The 13,226-nt window shown below is 41.4% G+C and overlaps 1 protein-coding gene and 1 long non-coding RNA gene across 2 annotated transcripts in view; both read right to left on the bottom strand.

The window, feature by feature from the left end:
- Positions 1 to 13,226, bottom strand: part of LOC143299846 (uncharacterized) — an 81,404-nt gene that overhangs the window by 11,466 nt on the left and 56,712 nt on the right. The gene's annotated exons all lie outside the window — the stretch shown is intronic.
- On the bottom strand, positions 2,518 to 9,474 carry LOC143299866 (uncharacterized). Its single transcript, XR_013057573.1, has 2 exons — positions 9,304 to 9,474; positions 2,518 to 5,928 (listed from the first exon to the last, which is right to left on the bottom strand). It is a non-coding gene; the product is annotated as an uncharacterized LOC143299866 (long non-coding RNA).

The following is a 13,226-nucleotide window of genomic DNA, read 5'->3' on the forward strand; positions in this document are numbered from 1 at the left end:
TAGGCTTCATTTTTTTAATTTTTTTGTGCCCATCCCAGAGGTGCAATATTGTTTTAAACAAGATGTCTGGAAAAAAACTGAATTTTTCCTATTTTCATACCTAATTTGGTGTCAACTGACAAAGCATTTGCAGAGAAAATGTCAATGTTAAAGTTTACCACGGACACACACACACACACACACACACAGACAACCGAACACCGGGTTAAAACATAGACTCACTTTGTTTACACAAGTGAGTCAAAAAAAGAAGAAGGAAAGAAAGATTGTCTGGGTCTGGTGGTTAGAAGCTGAAGCATTTCACAACCCTAAAACAGGCACTGAAGTGTATGTGAGCTCATATGAGAACACCTGAATGGTTCCGACATTTCAAAATCTCAAAATGGACATTAAAACATAAGTTTGTGTGTGAAGCCCCTAAGGCAGACTCTGAACATTTGTTCTCTCATTTCACAACCAAACTGTCAGTGGGTCACTGTACACATTTCTTCACTGGGATAACCAAACCGTAAAAGACTGATCTGTTGGCAAGTGACTGCACTGTGGAATCAGGTCACCAGTGATATGATGTCCATGCACAAGATGTCCTTTTGGTAACAGCTCTTCCTCTCAAGATAAGAGTATGGACCATCATCCCCTTGATACTTTTCCAGTCATCTTCACTCCCACAGAAGAATGGCTGTTGTGGGGGAAGGGGGGGTTGGGGGGGGCGGGGGTCAGCAGTGGGAGCCTGGATTCTGAGCGGGGGGCATGAGGGCAGCAACCTGGCTCCTCATCCTCTCCCTGTACCTCCGAACCTCCTCCCGATTCCGCTGTTTGCGCCGCTCATGGCGCAGGGGGTCCCCCTTCAGCCGCTCCCAGGTGGCCCGGTGTTTTGAGGGGTGTCTGACGGCGCTATAATACGCCCTGCAGGATGTCTGGAACTGCAGGCTTCCTGAAAGACAGCAACAGGGACAGCTGTCACAGAACACTCAGGTCTGGGTCCTAGTTCCACCTCTTCTTTGAGCTACCAATGCTTTGAAAGTGGTTAAAGTGAAACTGAATCAGCTGTGTATATGTGTGTGTGTGTGTGTGTGCATATGTACATATACATACACACACACACACAACAGGTAAAGGATATTTGAAAGGTTAGTAGCACGTGGGTTAATGCCAACTTTCTTACAGCAAAGAGAGAGAGAGAAGCGATGTATACAAAGAGACAAGACAGAGAGAGAAAAGAGAGGGAGAGGAGGCAAAAGAGAGACAGACAGAGAGAAGGGTGTAAACACAGAGAGAGAGACAAAGAATCATAACAATTTAAATCATGTGGCAAGTTCTGAGAAGTTCATCACCAATTTGGGCACAACTGTTCTTAGGTTCCTAGGTGTTGGGTGAACACCCTCTGTCTCCTTGACCACTTGACCAGTGACATAACTTTTGTAGGGCTTTGAGGTGAGGTACTGTTGTCATTCAAGAAAATATTGCTGTAACCCCTTGACTGTTGAACACTGATAGAAATTGAGATCAATGAAGCATGACTCTGATGGGCAGTGAAAACTTTCTGTGAAATCAATGGTGTCACTGATTCTGCTGAAAACAAAAGTAATGCAACCACAAGACGGCGCCCAGATACAGAGCAGTAACACATCCTCACCACCTGCAAGCTCTGTCGTATCTCACTGAGGAGACACCCCTTCACTGACAAGCATTCTCATTGGCAGCAGTCAAGGGGTTAACTGCATGCATTCATGAACATGACGTGCCAGTCTCACGCCGAAACAAAATCGTAACACAAGCTCCCAACACACATACGACAAACCAAACCTGATGGTTTTGTTCGAAATACTTTTATTGCTCGAACAGTTTCCACAAAGAAGACACGCAAATTGAATGGCAAAACTTTACTGGGTAATTACATTAGTGTTTAAAACTTACAGAGTGAAACTGCCTGATGTGTTTACATCAAAACACTTCCTTAATTGTTTTCCCTTTATCAGCTTCTTTGAAAAAGAAAGTACAGGGATTTCTTAAGTTAGAGAAACTATATATATATATATATAATTTTAAAAATACACACACACACACACACACACACACACACACACACACACACACACACACACACACACACACACACACCTTTCTCCCAGGTTTGTTTAAAGCCAATAAACAAAATCAGCAAAAGTCCCAGATACATGGACTTCAAGCGTCTTACAATACATTGGTACAAACAATAAAATATAATCAAAAAAATAAAAATCAAATACATTATCTGCTCTTTCTGAAATCTACAAAGAGGGGATGGGGGTGGTGGCACCATGATTAAAATCTGGAGAAAAAAAAATCTTTATCAGGAGGGATGCAGGATGTGATCAAACAAAAAACCCATATTTTTTTCCCCAGACTTTTTTCTTGACCTGGCTGAAAATCTTCCAAGCATAAATTTAAAAAAAAAAAACACATAAAAACTGTCTGCTAACCTAGTGTTGAAAGAGATAAGGGGATATCCCCATATTCATGTTTAACTTTCATCACTTTTTAAAAAGTGCATTAAGCTCCCTATTAAATGGTACTAGTAAGTCACTGGTTCTATCAAAATTTTAAGGCTTCTCCCCACCCTGAAGGACAAAATGATGTTTTTCAAAGACTTTTCCAGCCATGGAAACCATTCCCTCATTTTCTTTCCCCCAAGACTTTCCCAGACTTGCGTGACTCTTGTGTGTGACCCCTGCTCTTCTCATCTATGGACAAAAGATGAAATAAAGACAATATTCATCAGCATGAAACAGAGCTGGAACAAGAGACCTCTGACACAGCTCCCTGGTCAGTACGGAAATCACAGTGCCTGGTACCAGAACCATATCCTGCTTGATGTGTCATCCATCATTCCTTCACATGTTCAGTTGACAGACAGGATCACCCCGCCTTCCCCCACCCCACCACCCCCACACCCCCCAAAAAAGATCAAAAGATGATATATCCAGGATGAAATAAAATTCAGTTGTTAATTTTTTTTTATATAATTAAAATAAAGAAAGAAAGACAAACAAACAGAATAAAAAGCTCCAGCAACAGAGTAGGAAACTGCTCTTAATACATTCAGCATCAAAACATCATTCGTCATAATGGATTTTTTTTTTTTTTTTTTAAATTCTAAAAGCATAACCCATGGGGGTACCAAAAGAAAAAAAAAACCCACAGTTTTCTGAGAGGCATGTCAGAAAAGCTTTCCACAGTCTGTAAGTGTTCATCTCAGTTCACTACAATCAGTATCAGTATCAGTAGCTCAAGGAGGCGTCACTGTGTTCGGACAAATCCATATACGCTACACCACATCTGCCAAGCAGATGCCTGATCAGCAGCGTAACCCAACACGCTCAGTCAGGCCTTGAGAAAAAAATAAAATAAAAAAATAAAAAGATAAATAAAATAAAATAAAATAAACATAAATGCAGGTGTACTTCAGACCATGCAGCTTAACCACAAAAGAAATATCTTTCCCCAGTGCATGCACTTTGAAATGTAAACTGAAGCTGCAGCACTCATGGCCACACAACTCCTGAATTTCTTTTTTTTTTTTAAACATGCATTTATTTCATTTCATACAGTAATGCAGACTGCCTGCACTTTCTCCAGACTGGTCACTCAACTTCACAGACCCAACAATTACCACGGGACAACATTTTTCATTTCCATAGAAACCTTTCTCTTTTGTTGGTGTTGTTTATTCCACTCCCCTTCCCAACTGGCCCCATCTCTCCCACATCCCTAACTGCATGAGCAGCTGAATGTGAAAGCTGCCATCATGAAAAATATTTGTATTTGTATTTCTTTTTATCACATCAGATTTCTCTATGTGAAATTCGGGCTGCTCTCCCCAGGGAGAGCGCGTCACTACACTACAGCGCCACCCTTTTTTTTTTTTGTATTTTTTCCTGCGTGCAGTTTTGTTTATTTTTCCTATCAAAGTGGATTTTTCTTCAGAATTTTGCCAGGAACAACCCTTTTGTTGCCTGGGTTCTTTTACGTGCATGCTACACATGGGACATTGGTTTATCGTCTCATCTGAATGACTAGCGCCCAGACCACCACTCAAGGTCTAGTGGAGGGAGAGAAAATATCGGCGGCTGAGCTGTGATTTGAACCAGCACGCTCAGATTCTCTCGCTTCCTATGCGGACGCATTACCTCTAGACTATCACTCCACATACATACTTCCATTTCTGATGACACATGGACATAGTTGCATAAGTACATTCAAAAAGAAATGATGTCGACAAAATAGATAAAACCACAAAGAGCAAACAGAAACGAATAAATACATGACATAAAAATACAGCATTATGAAGGAAACTACTGCAACAAAAATAAATCATCAAATACCCGAGTAAACACGCACTCTCACTCCAAAAATATATCGATCTTATACATTTAAGCTGTATACTTTCTTTACTTACACTGCTTTTGTTGTGTTGCATTTTACTTCTGCACATGTCTAGCAAATGAACTTGTGCACTTGAGTACAAACAATAACCCAGTCTTCAGTCTCGAGTCAGTTGAAATAGGCGCCAATATTTCATAGAAAACATCAAAACCTGCCATGCTCCTTCTTAACCTATAAAACCACACTTTCAGAAACTGCAATGCACATGTCTGAAGAATCAAACAGTTGCCAAGCCTTAAAGCACACCTGATGAAGTCAACCATCAAAATCCAGTGACAGTGATTGTGACGACGATGTGATCTTCAGTCCTGAACCTGTCTGACTTTTGACTCTATGCTTTCAACAGACAAATCGCACGAGTGCTGCTTCAGACCCATATTCTGAACGACACTCTCACGTAGGCATCAAAGAAACGGTCAACTGCAGTGAAACCGGTTTCTGCTTTCTCAATGGCTAGCACGGCAGACCCAGTACTGAAACTGACAGTGACAGAACCAACTAATATCCCGCAACTGATTTTTGACAGACAGAGGAAGTAAAACAAGAGGACAGAGACCTCAGACTTGTCGACAGACATTGGAGTGATGCCAGCAGCAAACATGTGATGGCTGAGGACTGTTCACAATGGAGTACCCTGACTGCCTCATGCATCCGCTGACAATGTCTATGGGGTCAAAGCCACAAACCCATCTAGTATGCAGCAAGCAAATATCTGTCAGCGATGCTTTTGGTACTCCCAGATCCTGCTTTGAAACAAGGTAACTCTCAGCACCTGCGTTGAAACACAAGGTTAACCAACACCAATTGCCTTGAAACACAAGGTAACTCTCAGCACTTGCCTTGAAACACAAGGTTAACCAACATCAATTGCTCTGAAACACAAGGTAACTCCCAACTCATGCCTTGAAACACAAGGCAACTAACACCATTTGCTTTGAAATACAAGGTAACTCGAACCACTTGCTTTGAAACTCCAGGTAACTCTCAGCTCTTTGCTTTGAAACTCCAGGTAACTCTCAGCTCTTGCTTCGAAGAAACACAAGGTGACTCCCAACTCCTGCTCTGAAACACAAACTCAAGAGGACCCCTGAGAAGAAGAAGCAGCAGCAGAAGAAGATAATGATGAAGAAGAAGACAACGATGAAGAAGAAGATGATGACGAGGAAGAAGCAGAAGAAGACGACGACCATGAAGAAGGAGAAGAAGAAGAAGACAACGATGAAGAAAAAGATGATGACGAGGAAGAAGTGGAAGAAGCAGAAGAAGACGACGACCATGAAGAAGAAGCAGCAGCAGCAGCAGAGCATCACATCATAATGACGGGCCCCCCTCCCAGAGACATCAGCTTCTTCTTCATGCGCGACTTCCGCATGCTGGCACGGGCCTGTGCCTTCCAGCGCGCATAGCGCTCAGGGTCCTGCTTCACCTTCTGCCACCGCTCGCTCTTCATCTGCAGATGCTGATAAGACGGAAAGGCGCCATGCCCCAGAGCTGCCGACAGGTCTGCAAGAAACAAAGACACAGGCTGTGTACTGACGGCTATGGGCTAGCAGACCTATCCGCTCATAGGCGCTTTAACGTGCGCACATCTAATTAAAAATGGGTGTACTGATGGCTAAGAGCTAGCAGACCTATCTACTCATAGGTGCTTTAACATGTGCGCATTTAATTAAAAATGGGGGGTATACTGACGGCTAAGGGTTAGCAGACTTATCCACTTACAGATACTTTAACGTGTGGGCATTTGATCAAAAATAGGGAGGCTAAACACACGGGGACTCTGTTTGAGAACAGACACAGGGTTCTGTTTGAAAAAGAATGTTGGAATCTTGTCTGAAAGAGATACAGTCACAGGATAGGATTGCTTGAAAAAGGATATCAGATATTGTTTGAAAGGATGTATGAATCAGAATGAAAAAGGATATAGGATTCTGTCTCAAAGAAGGATAAAGAACAGAATTAAGTTTGAAATACAAAAAGTACAAAGGGTCCAGTCTGAAAAATCAAACAACAAAAAAAACCAAAAAGTGTGCTGTGCAGAACCTTTGTAAAATGATAAAAAGCGAGGTCTGATTACAGAATTTATCATTCAACCGACTGTCAAGAACATCTCAGACATGATAAGCAGGCGTGGCACAAACTGACAGATCAGCAAGCAAAAGGATGGTGCTCACGGCAACTAAAACACATACATTTCTATCCATTACTCTGCTTGCTGTCCAAAGAAGTACTGTTCCCCACCCATCTCCACAAAATACCAAACACAACCACAGCACTGACTCAAATCCAGTACCACCACCACCACCACCACCTGACAATGCCCGGCTCTTTAAAGCCCTACATTAAAACTGGCCAGAATGGTCTGGGAAAAAGTAATGGACAAGCGGTAACACAAGACCATGATCCCTGAAACGATCATGATGCACTGTTTGCCATCAATCATCACTTCAAAGACAGCTCTGTCTTTCAAACCAGTCAATCTCAGTTTTGCTAAGAGCTCTGTCTTTCAAGCCATTCTTCCTAAGTTTTGCAAAGTAGTGAAAGCTTTGTCTATCCAGCAGTTCAATCTATTGCCGAGTAGTGAGAGCTTCGTCTTTCCAGCAACTCAATCTATTGCCGAGTAGTGAGAGCTTCGTCTTTCCAGCAACTCAATCTATTGCCGAGTAGTGAGAGCTTCGTCTTTCCAGCAACTCAATCTCAGTTTTGTTCAGAACTCCTTTCTCTTTCAAACAATACAGTCTACTGTCAAGTAGTGAGAGCTTCGTCTTTCAAGCAACTCAAACTCAGTTTTGCTGAGAGCTCATCTGTCTCTCAAGCAATACAATCTATTGCCGAGTAGTGAGAGCTTCGTCTTTCCAGCAACTCAATCTCAGTTTTGCTGAGAGCTCCTCTGTCTTTCCAGCAGCTCAGTCTTTCTCCTCAGTCTGCACTGTCTCATGCGTTCCTTGCACTGCTGTTTAAACACGGCATAGCGCACTGGGTCCTGCTTTAACTTGCGAAACCACTTCTTCTGGTAGTCTGATTTGGAGCTAGACACTCCACCTGTACCAAGGTCTGAAGCCATCATCATCCACCCTGCAAGACACAAGGTAAAGTTATGGTTATAACCTGTCTTCCCCCTTGTTCTGCATATTTCATTTGAGCTAAACTGTATTGCAGACTAAGTCTGTAAAAATGACGACAAATGTGGGTTGTGAAAAAAGCAGACTTATTCTGATATGCCGTGACACTCGTTATCAAAATGATACTTTTTTGGGTTTTGTTTTTTAAAGACTTTCTCCATTTGTCAGTTTTATAGACTCAGCAGTGAACTGTAGTTTTACTGCCATATTGCAGACTGTTCAAGTATGTGGTAATTGCAATAATCAGTTCTAAGATTATTCATTTTTAAAACAACTGAAAAAGAAACATATTTCTTGAGATTAAAAAATAACAAAAACCTACAGTCTGGTTAATGACCAGACCATCCCAGCATTCACATTAACCAGAAAGTTTGTGGCTTAGTAAAATGGTGGGGTAAATGAAAATTAATGATCGACATATAAAGAAATAGTAAAAAAATAAATAAAGGCAAGGGGGTATGGTGGAGTGATGAAGTTTGACTGCTAAGGAGCATTCCATAACACAATGGGACAGGAAAAAGAAACTGAAAATAGAACAGAATATGTATATCGCCAAGCATATTTGGTTCACAAGTAAAAAATTTGGGGGTGGGGAGGCTGGGGGTGGGTTACTACATAAAACGTCGTCTAATGAATGAGAAGTAGTAAATAAAAGGTACAAACATAAATTGAAAATCGTATATATACTACCACCAATACAGCACTAAAATGAAGGCATGGCAAGAATTTGATACAAAACACATTCTGTCTGGCAGGAAAGAGGCAGTACCATGTAATGACACCCATTCCCACAAGTGTTTCTGAGACAACAGAGTCTATCAGGTCCATCCCTGAGTTTCCCTCTCAATGTTAATACCAAGTTAATTACTAAGAAAAAAAAAGTACACTCTGAAGATGATAACTAAAAGTAATCAACAAAAGACGGTGTTAAAACAGCAGGATCGTTAATGCACACACTTTCCTGCTGGTGTGTGTGTGTGTGTGTGCATTCAAAAGAAGACAAACATCACTGACAGAATCAGTCTTTCAAGACTGTGCATCTCTTCGGTTTCTCTCTGAACTTGACAGAGCCAGTTCTTCAGGATTGTCCATCTGTCCTGTTTCTCCCAACTCACAGTACAACTCTGGGAGTTCAGTGGCTCAGTCATCTGACTGCACATTGGAAATGCCATTGACATGTTCTGGGTAAGTAGAGCAAGACTGGTCTATTTGTACTGGTGTAGAACAAACTGCACTGAGAAGACAGATTCACCGATATCTTGTCTCTACTTACCGAGGTATACCAGGAGCTGACAAATGTTTACATTCAATCAACAGGTAGGTGGGTGTGGGTGTGTGTGTGTGTGTGTGTGTGTGTGTGTGTGCGCGCGCGCGCGCATGTGCGTGTGCATGTGTGTATGCGTTAAGTTCTCATTTGTACATTATATAATCAGGAATAACTGTAGCGGAATGTTTGGAACATAACTTCGATTTATGCCCACAATGCTTTTTGTCCTGTCCAAATACAACACACTCTGAGGATGAAAATTCTTTCAACTAAAAAAATAAAAAATAAAAGAATGAGAGGCCTGGATCAGACTGAAGTGTGACTCTATAATGCGGATCCCATCGGACTTCACAACCGTCAACTTCTGGCCCAAGGTCTGACATTGCCAAGCCAACTCTGGTCATTTTCTGACTTCAGCTGCAGAAATGGGAGACAAGATGCTGCATACGTGAACAGAAGGGAGATAACACAATAAAGGAGGCGACTGACCACAGCTACTTTCCATTTCTCTGCGTGGGCCGAGTTGTTTGCACAGTCCAGGAATCAGACCCCAGCTAGAGTCTGCACCGGTGAGGGCAAGGTAAGTAATTCGACTTTATTCTCTGTCCACTCTCTCTCTCTTCTTCCTTTTCCTTCTTCCTCCCTCCACCACCAAACACCACGCTCAGCATCATTTCATTTCACTCCTGTGTTCTGACTGGAATCCTCCTAACGTGTGCTGCACCCCCCATCCTCCTTCAACTTTCTGCTGAGCGAGCTGAGCTTTCAGCTGAGTTCTCAAGCGGAAGCGGCGCTGTTTCTCCCTGTTGGCCTCTTTCCACTTGGCGTACAGAACGGGGTCGGCCTTCACCTTGAGCCAGTAGCGGTGGTTGGACAGCCTGCGCTGTTCCTTTTCACGCAGCTTCGCTCCTGTGATATCTGCAAGACACAACATAGGACGGTTGGCACAAAGGCGGGGAGCTTGTCTCTGAACGCAGCCTACACTTCCTCACTGGGGGCTCATCGGCCAGGAATCAACCTGCGGAATTCCATGCACTTTTTACAGACAGCCCAAGGTGTCAACTGACACTGTGACAGCCAAGAAAAGAATGCTTTGATGCCACTTTTTTTTTGTGTTTATTTTGTTTTCATTCTTCCAACTCAAATCTGACAGAGCGATTTATAAAAGACACTACGTTCAGTCTCAATAATCCATAACAAAGACTTGGACACGGCAAAAAATGTAAAGAAAAAAATATGTACCCATCAACCGTGGAGCATGCACATCCTGAGTTAATTCATACATGTCTTTCTTTTAAAAAAAATAACAACAACAAAAAACAATAGTAAAAAATCTACCAATCAGGCTTGCCACTGAACTTTCACATAAACATACAAGTCCGCTAGGATTCTTCTCCCTCTTTTTTTTTTTTTTTATTTTTTTTTAGCCCAATTACTCGTTTTTGGACAGACAGAAATGTGGTGAACTGTGCTTTTACTGGATACCTGTCCCCTAGATTGCAGACCGAAAAGGAGAAATGAGGTGGAGGGAGAAGGAGGGTGTGAGTCGTGGGGGTTGGTGGGGGGGGTGTGTGTGTAAAGGTTAAGAAGGGGTGGAGAAGAAGAGGTGGTGATATTTTTTTGAAAAGTAGGTGACAAACTCTGCATTGTATCTCAAAGCAATCGTGGATATCATGAAAGCAACACAGTGTGCAGTAAAGAACAGTGCTGACATGCAGTCTGAAGGAAAACAGTTTTCATTGTTTATGTCGTCGCCATCTTCCCACTGAAATACTTGGTTGTCTATTCACTACACAGTGATTCAGACATGTACGCATTCATTAATTTCACCACACACATACAGACAATTTCTATGGATGTTAACAACAAATCACATCTACCATGAGCGCACCTTGCATTTTGTTTTTTTTTTTAATGTAAACCACTTGTAAGATTTCAAAACAATTGGATAAAAAAAAAAAAAAAACTACACATTTTGTGAGGTGGAGGAAATTCTGGAAAAAAAAAAAAGTGGTTTCCTTTTTCTAGGTCGTGGCACCAATCATGAATCTTAGCCAGTCAGGTGCACTACAAACATTTCAAAATACTGTAATCTAATCACACACATATATCAAAATTGTGGAAATTATTTGGAAATAAAACAAGGAAACAATTCCTTTCCAAATGAAAAGATCACCCAAAATAAACACAAAACGGCACACCACCACCCCTTTTGGCTTCCAACACTCCTCCTAGCACCCCCACCCCACCAACTCCCCCTTTTTTTCTCTCTCTCTCTTGTCTATTATCTCTCTTAGTGAAAAGACCCCCCAAAAAATTGATCAACAACATAATTCTTACATATCATATACTCGATTCTCATTACATATAATGCCTCAAAGATGTAACAATGCTTTGGAACTAAAACGGCAAAACATTTCGTCACCAACTGAAAGGAACATTGTTCTCCACACAGTCTGTTTCAGTTTCAAGGGCAAGTTACAGCGTGCGGACTGATCCATACATGCCAACACCACATTTGTTTAAGAAAAAAAAAAGAAGTATATATATATATATATATATATATATATATATATATATATATATATATATATAAAACAAAAACAAAAAAACAACAAAAAAACCAGACACTTTTCACCAATACTTCCTTAACTCCTGTGGAAAGAGGTCATTTTCTGTCTTCGGCCAAACAACTTGGAATTCTCTGCCAATTGCTCTCGGACAAACAACTGATCTATCTACCTTTAAAGCAAATCTTAAAACTTATCTCTTCAAAAAATACATGTCATAACTCAAATAGTGCTGTTGTCCCAGAGCAGTGGCAATGTGAGTGTGTGTGATAGGAGAGTAGAGAGAATGGGGGTGGGTAGATGGATGGTGGTGGTGTGTGGTTCGAAAGGGAGAATGATCCGATTTTTACCCCTTTTACCTTTTCTACCCAAAATTTTATTTTACAATCTTTACAAAATCTGTGGCATGCAGATTACAGTTATGTTCCTTTTTACATGTATGTATTTTAAGTGAAAATCATCTCAGCCGTTTAATCATGTGTGCGTCTGTGCGTGTGTGTTAGTGTGAGTACTGGAGTGTAACAGTTGTACTATTGGTAGTATGTTACTTTGTGAGTTTTATGCATTGTGTTTTTATAATATTAATGATTCAGTTTTATGTTTCTACTAATTCTTATATGTTTTCTTGTTTCATTTTAGGTGCTGGATTGTAAAGCGCTTATGCTTGTATTATAGCGCGATATAAAAATAAAATATTATCATTATATTATTATTACACTAGACCTGAACATAAACCCCAAGGCTCAACCCTCATAAACACAAAGCGGCACCTGCTCCATGAAACAACAACAGACTGTTCAGCAGGTGTTTCTGTCACACGCATGTTCCGTTCCATTTCACAACAGACTGTTCAACAGGTGTTTCTGTCACATGTGTGTTCCGTTCTGTTTCACAACAGACTGTTCAACAGGTGTTTCATTCACACGCGTGTTCCGTTCCGTTTCACAACAGACTGTTCAGTAGGTGTTTAATTAACAGTAAGTTCCGTTCTGTTTGACAGCAGACTGTTCTGCAGGTGTTTCATTCACACGCGTGTTCCATTCCATTTCACAATAGACTGTTCTGCAGGTGTTTCTGTTACATGTGTTCCATTCTGTTTCACAACAGACTGTTCAGCTGGTGTTTCATTCACATTAAGTTCCATTCTGTTTCACAACAGACTGTTCTGCAGGCGTTTCATTGACATGCGTGCTCCATTCTTTCACGGGTCCAACTCTACTGCTGCCACACTGAGAGAAACCTTCCACTACACCCCCTGATTCGCCTGCTGTGCTTCCTTGGCCGCCTTCTTCCTGGCGTACACCTCTTTCATTCGCTGTCGGCACACCTGTTTCCACTGCTCGTATTTGGCGGGGTCGGCTCTCTTTGTTTTCTGATAGTACCACCTGTGATACTCTTTCTTCCGCTGCTCTCGGCACAGGGCCAGCTCTGCAAAGACACACAACCACAGTCTGAGGCTGGCCGTCCCTGGGGCTCCGCTCTTAACATACATGTCTAGTTTTCTTCTTCTTTTTCGGGTTTTTGTTTTGTTTTGTTTTGTTTTTGAGGTAAAACTGTATAAATGGTTAAACTAATAAAGGGCAAACGGGGTGTTGTGACAGAAAACTATACATAATACTTCAAGCAAGTACACATTAGCAGAATATTCTCTCAGAAAATTGTGGAGTATGAAATTGGGAGGGTGAAAAAAAAAATGAAAAAAAAAAGGAGAATGTCGAACACATACTGACAAAGTATGCACAGGTTTTTATGTCTTTTTAGGAAGCCATTCCTGCCAAAAGGAGAATGCTGAACACATACTGACAAAGTATGCACAGGTTTTTATGTCTTTTTAGGAAGCCA

The sequence above is a fragment of the Babylonia areolata genome, chromosome 2 (assembly GCF_041734735.1).
Source record: "Babylonia areolata isolate BAREFJ2019XMU chromosome 2, ASM4173473v1, whole genome shotgun sequence".
In the NCBI taxonomy this organism is placed as follows: Eukaryota; Metazoa; Mollusca; class Gastropoda; order Neogastropoda; family Buccinidae; genus Babylonia; species Babylonia areolata.